Here is a 23,027-nt window from a genome sequence, read left to right as displayed (position 1 = left end):
AGGCATTTCCCCCCCAACCTGTCAGCTACACTTAGGAAAAGCAAGAAAAGAGTTTCACCTTCTCCTCCAAGCTAAAGCCGATCCTCTGTTCTTCTCCTCTCTTTTGTTCTTCAAGACACCAAACTCCTCTCATCTCCTTCAAGCCAAGCATCCATTTCCTTTTTTCTCAAGAGGAAAATAGCAAGGTAAGAATACCCTTAATCCTTCTCCTTTGTGTATTTTGAATTTAGCCATGGTTGATCAAGTGAGTTTTCTTTTGATGATTTTTTATGTTTCGGTTTTGGGGTTTAAAACAGTGATATCATATTGCTTTTCATCCACACGGCTATACCTCTATTTAGTCTTCCACTTGTGTTTTGAAAAGGGCTAAGAGCTTAAGGTAAAAATCCTAATTTGACTTATTTATTTTTAATGTGATTTTGGAAGCTCACTAAGTTGTTTTAGCTTGTGTTTTGATGTTGTTAATTTCCTATGTTGCAAATAAATATATATACCCTATTTTTGGCCCAAACTGAATGGTATTATAGTTGTTTTGCTATGTATTTTGCTATATTTCAAAAATACTATGTTGTTATTAAACTTGGTTTAATTATAGGTGATGATTAAAGTGATTTTAAATTATATATGTTGGTATCATGTGCCTTGTGTTGAGATTTGGTTGGTAATCTATTTTTAGGATGCTAGAGGTTTAGTTTAGAGGTTTTGCTTGGTTCTATAATATTATATCTTGCTTTTAAAAGATATTAAGTGAGTAAATCATAAGCTTAAGTGTTTAAAGGTTTTACAGTTTTTTTAATGGGTAACTTTTCCATACTTTATGCTACCTTAATTTTAATGGGAGGTTTTATCTAAACTAATGAATATATTGCTTATGTGAATAGGTTATAGCTTAGTTAGTTTAGATACAAGGGATTAATTGTGCATGATATATTATGATATGCAAATCTGTCCAAGTACCCCTAAGCCCATGTTACACCATGTCTTGATGTAAAAATGGCTCATTTATGTTGTCCCTCGTTTGGTTAAATTCTACCTAATCCAAGAATCCAAAATATAGATAGGCTATCCTTTTATAATGAGGGACCACAAGTTGATTTAAAGGGCATGTTTCCTAAGCTTGTTTAGCCTACTTGAGATGCCTAAATCTATTATAAAGCCCATCATTGAGAATTTCCAAATTTTATCTCCTAATGTCCATAACCCAAAGTGAGCTTGAACCAAAGAGACCTTGTTTGAAGCCTATGAATTCTTAACTACTTTTCATATAAAATTTTATAATAGTCTTTCCATGGACAGCTAGCATGTCTTAATATTTAAGTTATTTCTTTTGTAAGTCAAGGTGAAGAGTAGTCATTTGGGTTAATGTTAAGCATAGAAGGGATGCTAAATTGTAATATCATGGCTTTCTCTTTTAAAGGGAGGACTAAAGAATATTGTATGAGTATTAACACGCTTATGTTATTTGTTGGAATAGAAATATTGATGATGGAAGTATCGAGGAGCATAGAAGTAAGTAGCTATGATCATACTTCTTATACCGAGTTCTCTTTATGAAAGAATGTCTCTCTCTCTCTCCTTTCAAATGTTTTTCTAAAGAAAGAGTAAATGTATATAGTATGTATAAACTCTTTCTTGATAGCCCCTGTTAAGCACCCTATCGATTATAATTGTGTGTATGTGTATAAGGTAATGCATGCATGTAAGTTCTAAGTCATGAGATTTCCATTCATGCTCTCTCAACAAACTTATTGATTATTCCTATATGTAGTATATGAAAATGTATCTTGTTCATAAAAATGCATGTGCATCGAAGTAAAAAAGATGATGAAAATGTTTTGATTGCAAAGGAAAGGAAATGAATGTCTCATGCCTTATGCTTCAAGTGATGCTTTAAATGAGTTTTAAAATGCTTCTATGAACTTATGCTTTTAAATGATGCGAAGAAAGTGTTTTAAAATGTCCCTATGAGCTAATGCTTTAAATGACGTGAAGGAACATTTTAAGATGTCCCTATGAACTGACGCTTTATGGATGCCATGAAAAATGATATTTAAGCTCATGCTTTTAAAATGATGTTTTCTTCATGAATGCACTATTAAATGTAAAGATGATGTTTAAGTTCATACTTTTAAATGACGTTTTCCATGAATGAAATGTTAACTGATGAAAAAGACTAAAAGGACTTAAATGAATGAAAGAAAGGACTGAATGAATGAATGCCTTATTGTATGAAAATACGTAACGGCCATATGACTGAAAAATGTACCAAAGGAATGGTCAGATTGCAATGCTGGGTAAGTAGTATTGGTAGTGCACCTAATGCTGCACCCTAACTAAAAGGGATTCCCAACCTGTGGCCACGAGCAGAATCCAGGTCCAAAGGAAGACCGCTAATCCCAACACACGAGGCATAATAGTGTGTACCGGCCAAAAAAAGTGAAACATGAATGTATAGTTATTTCTTAAAATGCTTATACATGAAAACACTGTTATTTCTTAAATGTTTATGCATGAAAGTATGGCTTATTCCTTAAACTATTATGCATGAAAGCATTGTCAAGATTAGCAAATGTTTATGTATGCATGTTTTCAAAAGAAAAAGAATAGACGCCTAGTATGTTCACTACCTGGTGTACTACTTACTGAGTATTTGACTCACTTTTGTTTTAAATGTTTTAAACATCCAAGTAATGACGAAAAGGTTGGGAAGCAAGGCACTACTGCAGAGGGAGAGGTAGACGCTTAGGACCTTCCCTAACTAGAACAGCTATGTTTATGGATGATGGGTTATGTTTATGTATAGACGTTCTATGTTAGGATGAACTCTGACAGTCTTTTATGGATGAATGTTCGAATAGAATGCCTATCAAGGTTCCCCTTTATTAAATTAGAAATTTAGAGTACACGTGTGTCATGTCCATGCCGATCACATATTACTAGAAAAAAAAAAGGGAAGTAAAGGACAGGCATGTACGTCGCGGCCCCGACCTTCCTGGGGTGGGGTTGTGACAGCAACTGAACAATGTCTAGGTCAACAAGTATAAGATGTTGATTTCCAAAACTTTTTTTTAGTGATGATATGTGGAACATATCGCGTATTCCTTGTAGTTAATAGGAAGGTTTAATTGATAAGCAATTGAACCTACCTTCTCTATTATCTCATAAGGTCCCACATATCTAGGGTCAACTTGCCTTGTTTACCAAAACGAGTCACCCCTTCATTGGTGATACTTTTATATACACTCAAACATCGATTTCAAGTCTATGCTCTTTATTCTATTGTCAGCGTAGCTCTTCTCTTGACTTTGAGTCGCTCTCATGTTGTCTCAGACAATTAGAACTTGCTCCTTCATTTCTTCGAGAAGTTCAGAACCCATAACCTTACATTCTCCAACTTCATCCCAGTATAATGGAGATCGGCACTTTCTTCCCTATAGCGCTTCATAAGGCACCATTTGAATGGTGGATTTGTAACTATTGTTGTAAGCAAACTCTATCAGAGGCAACTGTTTGTCCCAGTTACTTCCGTTTTCTAACACACAAGCTCTTAGCATATCTTCCAAGATCTGTATTCTCCACTCAGTTTGACCATCTGTCTGAGGATGATAAGCACTATTTATTTTCAAGTTCATGCCCATTATGCTTTGAAGACCTTGCCAAAATCGAGATGTGAAACGCACATCTCTATTTGACACCATGGATTTAGGAACGCCATGCAAACGGACCATTTCTTTCACATACAGCCTTGTTAACTTCTCCATAGGATCCGTGTTCATAACTGGTAAAAAGTGAGCACTCTTGGACAGGCAATCCATAATGACCTAGATTGAATTATTTCCAACAGAGGTCTGGGACAATCCAACTACAAAATCCATCGAAATATCTTCTAATTTCCATTCAGGGATTGGTAGAGGTTGCTAATCTCTTGCTGGTTTTTTATGTTCTACTTTAACTACTCTACAAACATAACACTTATTCACAAAATCCGCCACATTCATACATTCCCACCAGAAATGCCTTTTTAAATCTTGATACATCTTGGTACTACCAGGATGAGCGGTGTAAAGCTTAAGATGAGCTTCCTTTAGAATCTTTTATTTCATTTCAAGATCAGATGGGATCACTTTCCTATCCTTATAATATAACATTCCATCATCACTGATCCTAAAATCTCTTGGGCCTTTAGGTTTTTCAACTTTTTTTCTGATATCAAACAACTTGTTTTCTTCTATCTAACACTTATTTATGTCCTTATAGTCCAAAGGCATGATTTCTTGTACTGGTGCCAAATTTTTAACCTACTGAAGACTTCCAATCAACAATCTCCTCATACTGCACAAGAGAGACTCTATTTCAAATGTTGATAAATTCTCTGCTTGAGTCTTCCAACTTAATACATCAGCCACTACATTAGCCTTTCCATGATGATACTTGATTTCACACTAGTAATCACTGATCATCTCTAGCCACCTTCTCTGCCTCATATTTAGGTTTTTCTGACTGAACAAATATTTGAGACTCCTATGATCAGTGAACAACACACATTTTTTGTTGTGCAAGTAATGCCTCAAAATCTTCAAGGAAAAAGCTACTACAGCTAGTTCTAGATCATGAGTGGGATAATTCTACTCATGATTCTTCAGTTGAAAAGAGGTGTATGCAACTATTCGTCTTTCTTCTAGCAACACATATCCAAGGTCTGATTTGGATGCAACAATGAACACTATGTAGGGTTTTTGGGGATCGGCCAAAGCTAATATGGGTGAAGTCGTTAGCCTTTTCTTTAGCTCATGGAAGCTAAGCTCCATAAAGTTTGCAGTGTGCTACTCAATAGATGCATTCCCTTGCACTAACAATGCGAACTCTTGTGTTTTTTGTTGCCTAACTGATTCTGGAGAGAACCTGTAAGGCCCAGTGCTTTGTGAGGCCCAAATCGCGCACAAGGGCCCAGCCCCTTTCCTTGGAGGAGTGCCAAATGGCGCCGTTTTGGGGGTAAGTTCTCTTCTTCCTCAACCTATTTTTCCCCCTGATTCCTTCTCTCCCTCTTTCTCTTTCGGTTTCTTTTCTTTTCTGGGTTTCCCTCATTCAAACGTCTCTCTCACACGTAACCCACATTCACTTCCCGATTTCATCTTTCCCTTTCGTTTCATCTATTTTCATGAGTCCGAATTCTATGCCCTAACTTTTCTCCATTTTCTTTTCCCTCACTTTCAGTTTTCTCTCAAAGTCAACGTCTTTCTCTCGCGTTCCTCCACTTCTGCAGATTGGGTGTTTCTCTCTCTCGCGTCCCTCCATTGTTACAGAGTTTGTGCGTCTCTCTCTTTCTCGCATTCCTTTATTTCTTAGTAGATGCGGAACTGCACTTTGAGTAAAAACAAAAATTCCAGTCTTGGTTGCCGAGAGCTTCTCTAGTGGGTAAATCCCTTCTTTTCTCTTTTCCTCTTTAAGATTTTACATCTCCTTTACTCTTACTCGAAATGGTTTTGAAAATAAATTTTTCTTTTTAGTGCAGTCTGTGGATTGGTGGTTTTTCGTTCTGTGGGCCTTGTGTTTGTTGTAGTGCAGTGAGTTCGAAGTTCTACTCGGTTTCTCATAAACGTTGAGCCTTCACCGTAAGTTTTTCACTTCGTTTAATGTCTCTTAGATTTAAATTTTATCTTGGGTTTAGTAAGACTTGTGAAGTTATCTGTTTGGTTTGTTTACGACTACTGGGAGATTGTGGACTCCTTAGTTTTTTTTTCCTGTTGTGGTATGACTTTGTGGAGTTTCAAGGTGTTTATTTAGAAGACATGAGATTGAGTTTTACTAATAAAGTTTTTTTTTTTTTTAGATTTATTTGAGTCGTGTTGGGAAATATATTTATAAGTGATAGATAGTAATTATCCAAGCCACTCGGGTTTGGGGCGTTACAGAACCGATTAACAAACTCTTCCTTGAATCTCTCCCAAGTCAAAGCAACTATGCTACCTAATTCTCTTATCAGTAATTGTCGTTTTGTGTCCCACCAAATATCAGCCTCACCTTGAATAAATGTTTAGCATACTCTACTTTTTGTCTCTTTATTTCTGTTCTCTGTTGATCTTATCTACCTGTTCAATCTTGTTGTCGTGCCTGCCCATTAGACAACTTCTGATGTTGTCTTACCATTTCTGTCATTTGACAAATTGCATTAGCTATAGCATGTCCTCTGTCTATTGGTAGATTTTGTTTCCTCTAATTGTTATGTCCTTCCAGATTCTTCCACATATGTCACATGCCATGTGTTTTCTTCAGCCTTCCTAAGATATACACAAGATTTCGTATATCAGATTGAAATCCAACTTCATATAATGAAGCCTATACATACTAAATATTCAAACCTATGTTCTGGTACCTTTTCTTAAGGACATGTGGGTTTATCTAGAGACATAATTGCTCTTATACTACCCTGTAACGCCTCCAACCCTGCTTGGGATTTAATGGAGATTGAAGCGTCATGACATGTAATATGACATGTAATACAAGATTATATACCCCTATTCATGATAAATGAAATACAATGCACTTAACATGCTTCTAATAGTATGCAATAATCGCAATAGAATATAAGCGATTCAACATATTTATAGTACCAGAACAACTAATATGCCAACTTCAAATTAACTGAAAATATACCTTACTTGCTCATGGTCTTCCATGTAAGGTGAAAACGTCAGATTGCCAGGGAGTAACAACTACTTATTAAAAAACATAACATAATATAACAAGTCCTTAACATAAGCAAAATTACTGAACATATTCCTTTATTTTCTCAATGGTAGCCAACACCATCTCTAAAAACATCACGATCAACCCCATCTTCCTATTTGGGTCAGGCTCGTTCTCAATTAATTTTAGCCAACTGGCTTTCTTCAACACCATCCTGCCTAAAAACATTTGGTACTGCTAAGATTTCTAACATTCCTAGAGAATAGTAGTTAGGACTACTACAGTGAGATTTCTTGAACACATGAGACAAACGCATGCTTTACAAAAAAAAGATGAATTTTTTTCCCATCTAGTTTCCTCAACATTTTTCACAAAATATTAATGCACATTTTCTTATAGAGAACATATCTTGCTTAATCTTTAGCACTTAGTACTCCGTCAATTCATATGGTATCTTTAAAGAACCTAACATCATCTGTATAGCACCTCATGGTTCCCCATTAGACCATGTGAACCGACTAGTTTTCCATTAACCATTACCATGAGCTAGAGTAGTACCCACCAGCTAAGGTCTCCAAATACTTCACTCCAAAGATCTTTTAAAAGATCCCATTTGAAATCTGTTAACTATTCTTCATCAACCCAGGGGACTCTACTCCATTATTAAACATTTCAAACTGGACAGGAGAGTTCAACTAGGATAATCCCTCATCCTAGTATTGGGTCATGATAAAATATTTTCATGCTATGATTATGACAAAACATATTTCATAACATGTAATCATGCTTCATGCTAAATGACACATTTTCATGCTATATGCAAAATGACACATTTTCATGCTTTATGAAAAATATGCAATAATCAGATCATGCTTGCAAATCATGTAAGTGACAAAATGCTTACGACATGGTATATGACATTACATGAAAAAATATAACATTTATGACATGAATGCGACATTTATACGAAGTCACATATATGTTATTCAAGAGTACATTAGAGGCTAACTTACAAACTCTTTGTGTTCTATGAATCATCGTGGGCTGAAATAAGAGATATACTAAAGTAAGGAATCATATAACTAAGGAATTTCTAGAATCTAACATTCTTAGAGCAATATTTGCAAATTTTCCCCTAAACTCTTCAGAAATTGCAAATATACCCCTACACTTTCACCAATTGCATTTCAACCCCAAATTTCACAAAACCTTACAAACTCCAAATATTTCTTGTTCTAAATCCATTTATGACCTTAGAAATTTTTTAATCAATCAACAACCATAAGAAATTCAACAAAATTGAAACACAAATAACTCAATAAACCAAGCCTAATAGCATATCAATAACCACTTAAATGAAAACTAACACTTAAGCATGCTCTAAATCATAGCTTAATAACATGTTAACACCTTAGTTTCATATCATCCATAACGAGCATTCATCATATGGCATAAGCAAGACAATTGCAATACTAATCATCACAACCCGAGACATAGCATGATGTTCCTAGCTCTTCCTTTGCATATGAACACTAAGAACGTTAACAAATTACACACTCTAATCTTTAACATGCTAAGTACTCATTTCTATATGGTATTGTACAAAGCTAAGTAAATGATCCATGATATCTCAACGATGAAACTTCAACCATATCATAACCTTAAGACCAAGATCATGCATTTCACTTAATCTTAAACATTGAACAAAATCCTTAAGTAACATGCTTATTGAAATACTCAAGCATGATAATCATAATCAGACTTTAGTTAAGTCTAGAGCACAATATTATTATCTTGTATCATTACCATGCTTCAAGATTAACACTAGCAAATAACTGGAAACCTCAAAGATTGCACCAAACTGAAGTTGCGATGGGCAAGTGAACAACCTCTTGTGACATTATTGGTGTATGTAATGACCTGAAAGAAATTAGATAGATGAATTTCGATAGACCTTACAAATGTCGTGAAATCCTTTGCGAATCGAGCGACCAATAGAGTTTCCTTTCTATCTAGTTAAGGCACTTAGAGAATAAGTTGGTGAAATGAATTGCACCATTAGCCTCAAATGAATATTTAAGATTTTACGGTGCAATATTACATTTCCAACTTTCTGGATGAATAGTAGCCGAAACTGCCTTTTTCTTTAATTAAGGCACTTAGGAGTCGAATTTGATGAAATATTTCATAGGAATATATAGGATTTTATGGTGCAATAAAAATTTTAGATATTTTTTGGGTGAATATTAACACCTGGGAAAGCGCCACAAGGCAACCGGTTCAAACAATTGTTAAATCTCCGTGCAGGATGTTCAAACTCACTTAGAATCATTAGGATCACTTTTTGGTTGGACACATGGCACAATCCTAGCCACTCATATGAATAGAGTTAGGACACTTGTCACATGGAGATTGAGTGTGATGAAATAAAGGGTAAATCAAGCCATGTGATCGTGCCACCTATGCCAAACACTATTCCGACTAATCAAAATACTATTTGGTCAACCAAAAGAAGGTTTCAACCCTAATGAAACCCCAAACCATTAAAATTCAACCAAAATCCTAAATCTCATGTGATGGCCAAAACCCTAAACTCTGTTTCCAAACCCTAAACCACTCAATTTTGAGTGTTTTTATCATTTGGTTAAATCACTTCCTCAAGCAATTAACTACTCAATTATGCACTCATACAACCTTAACCACTCCCTTACATCTTGGTAATCTCATTTAACTGAGAAAAGTTTGTTTTCAACCAAGCAATTGCCAAAACCCTAACTAGACCCCAAACTAAGCCCCATTTAGTTAGGCCTTTTTTAGTCCACCAAAAACTCCAACTTAGGCCAAGCTTCTTGGACAAGTTTTCCCGCTCTTACAAACCCATACTTAGGGTTTCATGCCACCTCATGTTTGACCACAAATAGTGGCTTGATGGAAAGCCAAAACCACCACTCACCAACCCCCATCACTCATCCTAACTGCAATAGATTTGTTGCCTTCTCTTCAACTCACTTTCCTCCACCTTTTCAGTTGACCACCTCCCATCCAAAGGTCATTCATCCACCCACCATGTCAACTCTCCTTTTACCCCCACGTCCCTCACCATTTTAGCCTACACTTGACACTTTTCAACAACTTTCCTGGAAAGAAACCGAGAGAGAGCTTGGGAGAGTTTTCTAGCAGTTCCTGCTCTAGCATTTCCAACCCTTAGTAAGTCGATTTCTATGACTCAGTCTTCTTCCACTTTTTTTCTACTTGGAGTTTAGTTTATGTGGGTATATCTTGGAAAATTGTTCATGGATTTTGTATTGGTGAAAGTTGAGTTTGAAGATGCAAAGGTTTTGTTATGACATTTTTTTTTTTTTTTTTTGTGTTCATTAATGAACCTTGGAACTTTGGTGTTATTTTGATGAAATAATGTGTGGATCTTGACTTTATGAAGTTCTTACTTTTTTTTATATACATGTTAGGATGTGAATCAAAGCATGATAGGTTTTTATAAAAGAGTTTTTCATAATTTCAAAATGATAAAAACCATATGCCTCAAAATAGTTTTTGTTTTAGAGTAGTTTGTTCTTTTGGTTCTCGAAACTTGATCTAATGGCTTTGATCTTCATACATGTTGTTCTTGAGGCCTTGATCTATGCGTTAAGAGTTTATTTTTGGAGAATATTGGTTTAGATCTTTGATGAAATGTTGTTATACATGCAAAGACTTTGGTTTAGACTCAAACTAGAGGCTCTCAGGTATGAGTTGTTGTTTGGATGAAATGTTTTCCAAGTCATGATAGCTTTTAATGCTTAGATCAAGTTAAAATTTAATGTGAGGTATATGGTTGTATTTCTTGAAGGTTTATTGTATAAAAATTAAGAACCTAGTGATTTTGTTTCAAGTCCAAAGCATGCTATACTTGGTTTCATGGTTGTTGTGCAAACCGAAAACATTTCAAAAATCGGCTTAAGCATGTTAGTTTGATGGTTGGTCAAGTTGCAAGAAAATGTGATTTTTAGCCTAAGCATATTTCAGCCAAGAGAGAGATCTCATAGTTGTTTTGTGTTTTAAATTTTTCTAAATTGATATTTAGATTTTGGATAAAAGTTACATGATGAATGCAAATTTTGGTAACTTTTGGAGTTCATATGAAAAATTATTATTTATAATTTCCCACAACTAGAGAGGTAACATGCAATTTTAGCCATAAGTTAGTAAGTTTTATGTTTATAAGAGATTAGCGAGATATTCTAACCTTAGAAATATCTCATTTCAACTCACGACTTTTTTCCTTTCACTTACACTAAATCACTATAAGTTAGCTTCTAACTTACTCTCGGTATTTTTATGTGTTGTGATAAGAAATAATTTCCATGTTTATTATGTTTATTATAAATTGTTATAATATGTCATGTCATGTCATTTATTATAGTACATGCTTATCTGTTACATGTTATGATATGCCATGTCATCTGTCATATGTTCATTTTGTTACACATCATGATATGCCATGTCATCTATCATAGTTCATTTTTTTACATGCCATGCCTTGTCACATGCATTGAGTGTGTCATGAAAGTTTTTTACAAGTCATTTAGAATCTTTTATTTTTATCATGATCCTAAGTGGTAGGAAGGGAAATTATCCTAGTGGAACTCATTTGTCCACGTTGGAGTATTTAAACTAGTTTTTAAAATCCCCTAAGTTGACAAACTACCGTCAATAGGTTTCAAATGGTACCTGAGTAACTGGTTTCCAGAGCGAAGTCAGACACCCAGCGCCGGTGCTGCCAACTACACGTTTATTAGTTTTAAATTAGTTCAGTTATCATGACACAGCTGACGCAAATACATGTGATGTGATGCGGTATCGACAGGAGCACACGACCATTGGGGAGTCATGGCGCATCCGCAATTTCACATTTAATCAATCGTGTATATGTATAACAAGGTCTCATGTTCATCTCAAGTTATGTTACGTTCAGCTTAGTCAGTCATGTTATTTATAACAGCCCGCTAGAAATTTATGTTATTCTACCAATCACATAAGTTTTGGTTTCTCAGCATAGTCAAAGTTACCACTCACTATGGGGCCAAAAATGTAATTTTAATTATTTGAGGTACCTAGAAGTGTTAGAATAGGATACGGTCTACGCCATGAGTTTTGTTGGAATATTTAGGGTTTTATGGCTCAATAAAACTATTTTCAATTTTCGGACAAAGCGTCTGTTTAAAAATGAGTTTTGTTTATTTCGAGACACTTCAAGTTGAATTTTAATAAACGATTTGCACCCAAAGGTTAGTATGTATATTTAGGATTTTGCAGGGCAAAGTTTATTTTCACTTTCTTTGAAATGAATAGTAATCTCAATAGTAGCACCAAGGTTTTCAAAATCACATTGTGAAATGTCTAAATTAGGTTCAAGAAGTTTTATTTGGATACTTGGCAAGATCTTAGCCACACTTGTTGAATAGTATATGTAACACCTCATTCTCGTAGGCTAGGAGTGTCACATGTTTTTCATCAAATAAACTCGGCAAGAGATCTCATATTTAATAAATGAAATTAGCATTTATTTTGTAGAAAAATGTCTAATAAAAAGTCTCCCAAAAATATGACATGAATAAACTGAATAAAATTTATGTCATAAAAGTAATTTTATTCTAGAAGGTCTGAAACTAAATCAACTGCTCTTTCTAATCCTGGCATGCCTGCTCATACTCATCATCCTCACCTGGGTGGTTAAAAACATGAAAACAAACTAAAATGAGTCGAAAATTTAGCAAGAAATTCATCACAACGTAAAAATAATAATAAACATAAGGTTTTTATAAAAGTTTTCATGCTGAGAGCTTAAAACTCATGACTGTTCATAATGATGTTTATGCTATGCATGACTGATTTATCTGAATTAACTAACTGATCTGACTTAACTGACTAATCTGACTAGCCAACACACTTAACCCTGTGTGCGAGGTTGTGCATCGACTCCACGTCATGCGGCTGTGAGGGGAGCCACTAGTAGTATTCTAGCATACTATGGTGGACCACGCCTGAGTCCGTGGCTTGCACATCTACCTTGAAACTGAACTACATTGGTTTCATGCATCTGAATGGCCATCTGATTAACTGATCTGATCTTATCTTGCACTTGAACTTAAGATAGCATATGTGTCTTATACACATGAGATGCATGACATAATACATACATAATTATAATTTCTGAATTTGAACATGATGTGGAGTGATATGATCGTATGCTATGTTGGATGACATGTTTGCATATGACATGAGTAGTGCATAAATAATGGCTATCAATGAACTGGCTTCAATAATACTTATATATAAATTGAACTGAGATGATTCTAATTTGTGATCAAATTACTTACCTCGTTGTGCTTCTTCTTGAATCTCATTTCGTAGCTCATCACCTATACGCAGTATTGACTATCACTAAATCTGTCTAGGAACAAGATGTACTAATAGCCTACTTAATTAAATTCATGATTTAGAAGATAGTCAAATAAATCTTTTGTTTAACATCATAATCAATAAATTCTGATATTTTAAATTACCTAAATACTAATAACATATTATAATTTAGTACAATACTTGGGCTACTTTAAAATAAGTCATAAAAAACTCCAATTCTTAAAATAGGTTTCATTTCTTAACATAATTATTCAAAACTCATAACATATTCCTTAATTTTTCTATTTAAAGTATAACACAATAATTTTATTAAAAATCCTATTAAATAGACAAAGAAAATATTAACTAAAATATTAGGCTCAATAGTATACTTTAAAATACATTTCAAATTCTTTAAACACTTCCTTATAAAAATGAGCCTTTGACTAATATATTTATTTAAGTAAAAATTCGCCTTTAAAATATTAAACCCAACTCAACTTCAAATAAAATTACGTAACAATAGCCATAATTAACATATACTTAAATGTAAGGTTATAAATGTAATTATACTTAAAACAATCATTCAAGAGACTAGATTAAAAAGGGCATATTTGTACTTTTATCAATTACCACCTGATGAAAACCTAAAACACAACATATATCATTTGAAGAGAAACAAAGGCTCGAGAGAGAGGCGTGCGACTGGGTTCCTCTAGGGAAGGAGCTGCACGGCACAGTGGCTCAGGCGGCTGGGAGGCAAGGCGGTGCCACTAGGTTCCTCTAGGCAGGGTAGTGTGACACCGAGAAAGGGAGCGAGAGTTAGAGAGGGAGAGTTCTGTCAAGCTAAAAAAAATCGAGAGAGAGAGGAGGCTGGCAGTAGTCATGGGCTTACCAGGAAGATATGGGTTTGACGAGAAATAATTGGCCGGCGGTTTCTATGACGCCTAAGCTGTTCCCGGCAAAGGGTGGTGGCGAAACAACCTTGGCTGGCAACATCGAGGTGCTAGCCTACGGGTGCAAGAAGATGCAGTGTGGTGTACATGTGACAGTGTTTGGAGGTCTTCATAGTCATGCATGGTCTGGGCAGTGGAGTTGCCGCGGTGGTTCGGTCATCGAGTTGCGGCCCCTTTTCGATTGCTATTGATGGTGCTCTGTTCGATGAGTGCAAAACAGAGCTGCGTTTCGTGCATGACTGTGGCGCATGTAGGGGTTTTAGGCTCCCGATGGTTAGCTTGATGTGAAACAAGAGCTGAGACGTGCATTGGGAAGGTCTGTTGTTTTGTGTTGTATTTAATACAGAGGCTTTATGAGATTTTATAGAGGGAAAATGGAGGATATATGGTAGGGTTTTTTGATACAAGTTGGTCTTATAATTGGATTTGGATTTATCAATTAGGGGATAAGGATGAGTATGAGGTTAGGATTATAAAATCAAAGAGATAGAGATGAGGCTTACAGGTGGAGATAGGAAGAAATAATAGTGAAATGATTTGAGTTAATTTTTCAAAACAAAACTCTAGTGGCTATTGCAAAATTGGGTCATAGTAAAATACCAATAACAAAATGACCTATTAAAATGAACAATGTAAAATCTGATGATGATGATGATAATAAAAATAATAATAATAACAAAAGAATTTTTATAGTTATATGAAAAATACATAAAACCTATCTTATGGCCTATTCTTAGATGGAAATGTGAAGGAATTCAAGCATTGAGATCATGCCACCTAAGCAAAATATTATTCCGTCCAATCATCCAATTTGTGCCAAACCAAAGAGAGTTTCAACCCTAGTAAAACCCCAAATACTTAGAATCCAATTGAAAGACCAAAAGTTTGGTCGAAACCAAAACCCTAAATGGTTTCTCCAAACCCCAACTTGATTCCAAACCCTAAATGGATTTGATTTCTATTATTGTGTTTAATCACTTGAGAATTTTGTTAATAGTAGTAAGATAGTTTGTAAATAATAGTGAAATGATTTGAGTTAATGTTTTTCAAGATTTTGGGAAAGGAGAGAGAAAATGTTGAATAAAAAATATTATAAAATTAAAATATTGTTAGAATATAATTTTTTTAATATAATTTTTGTTTGGGGATTTGAAAAAGTTGAATTGTTTTTTATTTTTTATTTTTTATTTTTTATTTTTTTGAAAATTTGAGAAAGTTGTAATTATTAGTTTGAAAAAGTTGTGATGATTAATTTGAAAGTATTTGTGTTTGAGTGATATTTGGAAAGTAGATATGATGCGATGAGATGAGAATTTTGGGATGAAAACTTTCACATGCTATTAGTCCCTCAAATTAATGTTATGACATCATTATTCAACCCTTTAGACTTAAAAGTTTTATTGGATCATGAAAAAAGTGGATTTGAACTTAATAGTATCTCAAACCCTCACCAAACCCGCTTTAAACCTCAAATTAAGGCTCATTCGGTTAAGGCCCACAAAATTGGACCACCTTGGCAAGGCTTGCGGAGGAAGTTTCCCCCCTTCCATGGCTAATCAACCTCTGCCCAATGCAGTCCCCAATTGTACTTAATGTGAGAGCAAAGTCCACCTCATAACCACCCATCCACTAAGCCTGCAACCCGATCATGTCAAACCGGGTTTGGACCCGACCTGACCCGATCCGATACATATGAAAGCGCCAACCCGAACCGACCTGAACCGAACTATTCGGGTCAGGCCGAACCATCTTTATTTATTAAAAAAAGACATGCCATTTTTTTTTTTTTTTTGTTTTTGGCATCCAAACACAAGCTGCATGTATAGAAAACATTGGTCTAGATACAAATTTAAATAACAAACTAATATTGAGTCCAGATCCAAGGCATTATAGTCTGGGTCAACTTAACATAAGCCTTCTTGGTTCCATCAGGCCTGATCAACGTGTTTAACTTTCTTGGCCTTAATGTTATACATCTTCTTCACAGCATCTTTGGTCTTCTTCTTGTCGGCACGAATGTCAACAATGAAAACCAGGGTATTATTGTCCTCAATCTTCTTCATTGCAGACTCCGTAGTCGAAGGATACTTGAGAATTTGATAACGGTCCAATTTATTTCTCAGTGGAGCACTAATGTGGGGATATTTGGGGTTCCTTTCCTTCTTCAATGTCTTTGGTCAATGAATTGTGATTGTTGTCCTGATCTTCTTAGCTTTTCTTCTTAGAAACAAGGCTTGATTTCACAGCCTTGGCAGCCTTAAAGGCTTGAGCCTTTGGATCAGCCTTTTTTGCAACATCAAAACACTGGGAGAGACAAGGATAGTTGCAGTGGTTGTGGACTCGTAGAGAAGAACTGACATGAGATTTATGACACGGGCTAAAAAACACTCACACAAGAAAACCCAGAAACCAGAACTACCAAAAGAGGCTCCATGAAACCTGGCCTTGCTAAACCTCCGTGACCTCCATTTTTTGAAAAGTCAGAAACCCAATAATGAAAACTAAGAAAGGAAACCTCTAAAAGATGAAATTGATGATGAAGAAGTTGAGAAGATAGAATAAGAAGATAGTGAGAATGCAAAATCTGGTACCCTGATAAAGAGATAAAGAGTCCTGTTATAGAAAATGGAACGAAGAGAAAGTGAGTAGCAAATATGCGCAACAGTGAGCATGAATGGCAAGGAGAACAGAGCATGAATGGGGAAGAAGAAGATGGCACAGGGGCTAGGGTTCGATGTAGAAGTGAAAGTGAAGGTTAAATAGCGAGCTCCAAATGACAGCCCGACATTCATCGGGTCTGATAAAGTCGAAACCGACTTTTGATGTCACCCGACTTTTTCGGGTTGGGTCTAATCGGGTCGCTCGAGTTGATCTGGCCATCGGGCATTTTGCACAGGCCTACCATCCACACAGTAGCTCTAGACAGCCAATACCATGGACTGGTTTGCCCCTTATTTTGGTCAAAACCACCATCACTCAAGCCCTCTCTTCACCCCTTAGATTGTGTAAGAGGTGTTCAAACCATCCCCTTTTATTTCATCCCCTTTTCCACACATTTATTGGAGAGAAACTTAGAAGCTCTCTCAGACAGCTTTCCTGACCCCTTTTTCTTGCCATTTTGGAAGCCTTTATAGGTATTTTCTCACAAACGTACTTTCATGTAAGTTTTTCCTCCTTAAGTCTAGTTTCTATGGATACCTTTTTAGTGAATTTTCATGTCATTTGATCGGTCAAAATTTGTTTTAACTATAGAAAGGTCGCTTTGGGCTATAAACTGGACAGTGCTTGATTTTTTGTAGTTTTTTACCAAGCTATTGGAAGTTTATTGGTCAGAAAGTTTTTGTGAAATGTAGTTAACATGTTTATATGAAATTTTTATGAGGAGTTGTTGCATGTTATAAGCTTTTGATGAAAGTTTTTCTTAGATAGAAAAAGTTGGAAACTGTAAGGAGTAAAATAGTTCTATTTTATAAAAGCTCGGATCTTTGTAGTCTAATCATGCTCCAAGGACTTTGATATTTTTATTTGATAATCCTAAGTCTTTAATATATATGTTAGGATGTTATGTTGATGATTTTAGGTGTTGTTATTTAAAGATATGATTTTTATGTATGAGGATACTCGGTTAAGCCAAAGATGTGAGGTTTTTGGTTAGATCCATGTTTTGGTTTGATTTTGGCCATATGATTTTAAGTTTAATGCTTGGATCTATTTTGGGACATGTTTTTAAACCATATGATGTTGATATTTTGTGATTTTTATCATGGTATATGTTGGGCTGAAAATATCTGTAAGTGCACAGAATCGTAACAAGTTGTAAAGTATTTTTAAAGAAAACGGATGTCGAACCCACACGGATTAATTATGCTATCAAGTACTAAAATTTACTAAGTTAATTACTATTTGGAAATCCAAAATTTAAAGAATAGATTATCTAAACTTAACTGAAGAAAAAAACATTAAAATTAAGATTTTAAAGATAATAAGAATAGATCTAGAACGTTTGATTTCATCTAGAAAATTCCACACAATTTATTCTTCGTTGTTATAAAATTCTAATTATCCCAAGTTGATGATGAAAAACCCTTAACTATTTAATATTTTCTCTAGAATAATACTAAAAGTATCTCCAATTAATAACTTCATATCTCTATGTGAATTTAACTAATTAGAAACTCATTAAGTTCTTTGGATTTTTCTTGAAAATCACATTAATTGTGATAAAGTATCTCTACTTTCGCTCAACTAATGGTGCTTAATCCTAGAGCTTTAATCACAAATCACCTCTCGATCTCAATGTGATTCAATCGATTGAATAATAATTAGTTAGAAAATTGCAAGTATTAAGAACAAAGAATAAACACTCAATCATGAAAATATTGAAAATACAATAACTTATAATATAAATTGTGTATTCAATGTTAGACTACATCAAAAATCTAGAAAACAAAAATTAGTTCATAATGAAATTAAAAACAAAAAGAATAAAACTAGTATTTTTTGTTGGAGCTGGTTGATGAAGCATGCGACTCTCGCATCTGCTCCCAGATCTGCGTCCTTCAAAGAAACTCAAAGAATAAACTCTGGAATATTTTTACTCTAAAACTCAGACTCTCCTCTCCTTTATTCATCCCACAGGATGGGATTAAATATATGTCAAAATTCAAATCCGGAAACAATATAAATGTAGCTACAATCTAGCTTAAAAATCTACAAAATAGTTTCTAAAAATAGAAGTTAACATAAAAGAAATTATCCCAAGAATAACAGCACTATCAAAAATGGAAGATTCAGTAATAAGTTCGAGAGGATTTGGTGGTCAGTAGATTGATTGGAGAACTCGGAAGGGTCCCACCTAGTAGATGTATGTGCGCTGAATGTAACTGGTCTCCTCGCCCAAATGGCCAAGATGTAAGGTTCTTAACCGAGATGAACGACTTCTCTTGCCAACTTACCGAGCGATAAAGCTGCTCACCTATACTAATTGTTGCCAAAGATGTGGTTTAGGTTGGTCTTTTAAGTTAGTCATTTAGACTAGTCACCCAATCTAACCGTCTGGAGCCTTGTCGCCAAGTCTTCTCACCTAGGAGGCAAAACATCTTGCTTATCGCCTAACTCTTGTCGCCAATTCTAGTAGCCATTGGGTCTCCTCGCCTAAATCTCCTCGTTTCTCTATAGATCTCGTCGCCTCTCATCGGTCTGGATCCATAGTCTCTTCTTTTGTACCAAAATACTCTCATTTCGCACTAAATCTTCTCATTCCTTCAAATCCATGAAAATAAAGAAAAATAAAATAAAATCAATAGAATTGAAGAAATACTAACACTCTTCATAAATAAAAGAGTAATAAAAATCACACTTATCAAATACCCCTAAACTTAAGCTTTGCTCACCCTCAAGCAAAGAAGAAAAGAAAAACAATTAAAATAAGTATTGGTTTGATTCATAAAATTTATTGCCTCAAAAGTCTATAATACAAAGAAATCATTCACGATCAATAAAGTCCCAAAAGTTAATTCAAAACTCAATTTCACCGCATTATCCATCCCCACATTCATGCATACCCATCATTCTCACTTCATCATTAGCACCCCGGAAAGTTTTATGCAAACAAGGAAATAAATAATGGATTTCTAAACACTCCATAGGCTTGTTTTTCAAATCACTCTCCACTAATGTAGAACAAAAACTATCACCAATGATCAATAGGTCTTTATTAAGCTTGTAATGTAAGAAGGGCTACAAAGAAAAGTTAGGGTTCAAGCAAAGCAAGAGAACTTAAGTTTGAACACCAACAGACAAATAGAGCATTCTCCCTTCTAACACAAACATCTCTTCTCAATACTCATGAATCTTTCAACATACCTCTCTTTATTGTACTTTCAAGTATCTCTCTCTTTACCCCTCTATTCGGCAGGTCGGGCATTTTCTTCTCTTTTCTTTTTCTTTTTTTTTTTTTTTTATGGAAGTATTCCATACCTTTTCGACTGCCTTTGTGGATGACTCTCATCAACCATTTCTTGTTGGCCACACAGTAGACAAGTTGACTTTTCACACCTCCAAACTTATGATTTTGATAATATGGCTATAACTAACTTTACTTGTAGACCTTCTACCTCTCTTGCCTTTCATGCTCTTGTGAGTATGTGACTTTGTGTAAAATTAGTTCTCTTAAAATGTAAGGCAATAAGTGTTTAAGCTCAAATAGTGTAGGGAAAATGAGGTTTATAGGAAAGAAAAATATAAGGCCAAAAGAAAATTTAATAAAGCTCAAAGGGGTGGCTAAAGATAACGATAATAAACAGGTAACCTTGAAAGGCTCATATGGTCCAAAGAAATGCCTTAATCATTTCCCCAGTAATATTTTGTCTAGGATTTCACCTCAAGTGTAATCAAACAAGTTCTAGAGTAAGTTGAGACCTTACAAATTCACAAAATTCACATAAAATTTCTCTAGGTATGCAAAACAATTAATGATCATAAGAAGCATTCATTGAACATAGAAAATATCAAATTAAATAAGATCAAGTAAAGAATTAACAACTAGACTTGAGCAATGAGAATTTTTCCTAAAAATTATAATCAATTTCAATCATATTCTTATCATAGCCTTTTTATTCATCAAACCATATTATTTTTATCATCATCATCATCATTATCATCATCGTCGTCGTCGTCGTCGTCGTCGTCATTATTATTATTAATTTTTTTAAAATAAATAAAATAACTTTCCCCCCAAACTTAAATATCACATTGTCTTCAATGGGAAAAATGAAGAAAAACTAAAGCAAAGAATGAGAGAAGGTAAAAGATGCTCCCCTGATTTTTTTTTCTGGTCTTCCAATTGAATATTTTCCTTGAAGGTGCAACCGTGTACCCCTTGGAGATCTTCCAGGCCTCTTCGCTCCTTAAATTTGAGGGAAGCGGTTTGAGTTCAAGCTTGGGTGCTTCCTTAAGTGGTAGCTTTGGAAATTCTGTTCCATAAGTCTCGTCGGCCATGACCACATCTCGGTCGCTTATTTGAAAAAAGAATGTACCTCGGAAGGGAATTCCATCAATTTAAATACTTCAAAAGTGACATGCTCCTCGCCGACCTCCATATCGACTACAATAAAGTGGCCAGGAAGATTAACTTATCAACTTTCACTTGTATGTCCTCAATGAGTCCTCTCGAGTATTTAATAGATCTGTCTGCCAACTATAGAGAGATGATGGGTGGCTTTGCTTCTCTAAGACCTAGTTCCTTGAAAACAGAAAGAGGTATTAGATTAACACATACCCCTAAGTCACATAAAACTTTATCAAAATATGAATTTCCTATAGTGCAAGGGATCGTGAAACTCCCCGGATCTTTTAACGTAGGCGACAGCTTCTTTTGTAAAATTGCACTACTCTCCTCGGTCAGCATTATAGTCTCATACTCCTCCAACTTCTGCTTGTTTGATAATATATCTTTCAAAAATTTTGCATATTTAGGCATTTGTTCTAAAGCTTCAATGAGAGAAATTATTAATATGCAGTTGCTTAAATATACTCAGAATTTTAGAGAACTGATTATCAATCTTATTTTTTCTTAATCTTTGCGGAAAAGAAATTGATGAATCATAAATTGAAGGACAACAAGTTTCAGATATAAACTCACTGGATTTCTTAGGTTTTGCAACCCTTTTATTCTCTTTAGGCTTCTCAGCTTACTGGTCGGTCGCATCCTACTTTGCTTTTTTCACCTCGTACTTGGTTTCCTTCTTCTCAGACTCCACATTTTTGGCAGCTTCTGCATCTCACTTGGTATTTACTATCTATGGCTGGTCATATGTCCACCCACTTCTCAATGTTATGGCTTTGACATGTTCATTCGGATTGGTCACAGTGTTGCTCGGTAAAGTCCCTACTGGCCTCTAAGTAAGCATGTTTGAGAGCTGTCTGATTTGTGCCTCAAGATTGTGGATTGAAGCCGAGTTGTTTTGGATCACCATATCAGTCTTTTGGATCACCATATCAGTCTTTTGCATGTATTGCATAATCATATCTTCAAGTGTCGGCTTCTTCTCTTGCGGTGGAAACTGTTTAGATGATCTAACCGGCACTTGGTTATTACTCCATGAAAAGTTAGGGTGATTTCTCCATCTGGGATTGAACGTGTTTGAATAAGGATTGTTTTAACGTTAGAAATTGGACACATAATGGGCTTGTTCATAACTTGGTTGGGCAAAAGGATTCCCCACTTGGCAATCTACACTTAAATGACTTCCTACGCAATGATCACAAACAACATTAGTTTGAATAGCATTAACGTTCATCTTACCTACTTGTTGTGATAGATTTGTCATATGGGCCACCAATGTGGAAATAGAATCAAGCTCAAAAACTCCAACCGTCTTTCTTGACATTACTTTCTCTGCAAACCATTGATAGTTGTTGGATGCCAATTCTTCCAGAAGTTCATATGCGGCTTCATGGGTCTTACTCATTATTGCTCCTCCTGCGGCTGTATCAACCATAGATCAATTTGTGGGTCCCAAACCATTGTAAAATGTCTGTACTTGAAGCCAGGCTGGGAGATTGTGATGTGGACACTTGTGCAATAAATCCTTGTATCTCTCCTATGCCTCATATAATGATTCACCCTCAAATTGGGTGAAGGTAGTGACATCATTCCTTAACTTCGCCGTCTTAGCCAAAGGGAAATATTTTGCTAAGAATTTTTGTGCCAACTCCTCCAAGGTGGTGATGATGCCAGGCGGTAGAGAGTTCAACCAAGTTTTTGATTTTTCCCTAAGTGAGAAAGGAAAAAATCTCAATTGAATCGTATCATCTATCACTCTGTTGTGTTTAAAAGTATCACAAATTTCTAAGAAATTTGCAATATGAACATTAGGATCCTCTTGTGACAGCCCCCCAAACTGTACGATTTGTTGAATCATTTGAATGATGGTCGGCTCGATCTCGAAGTTATTGGCTTGTATAGCTGGTCGCCTTATACTA

At 35.2% G+C, this 23,027-nt stretch overlaps 1 non-coding gene across 1 annotated transcript; it reads left to right on the top strand.

The window, feature by feature from the left end:
- The first annotated feature begins 22,601 nt into the window (after nucleotides 1-22,601).
- LOC121247955 lies at nucleotides 22,602-22,708 on the top strand. Its single transcript, XR_005937355.1, has one exon. It is a non-coding gene; the product is annotated as a small nucleolar RNA R71 (small nucleolar RNA).
- Nucleotides 22,709-23,027: the final 319 nt, after the last annotated feature.

This window comes from Juglans microcarpa x Juglans regia, chromosome 1S (genome assembly GCF_004785595.1).
Source record: "Juglans microcarpa x Juglans regia isolate MS1-56 chromosome 1S, Jm3101_v1.0, whole genome shotgun sequence".
Taxonomy (NCBI): domain Eukaryota; kingdom Viridiplantae; phylum Streptophyta; class Magnoliopsida; order Fagales; family Juglandaceae; genus Juglans; species Juglans microcarpa x Juglans regia.
Note: the sequence above shows the minus strand (reverse complement) of the source record. Positions and strands in the feature narration are given on the sequence as shown.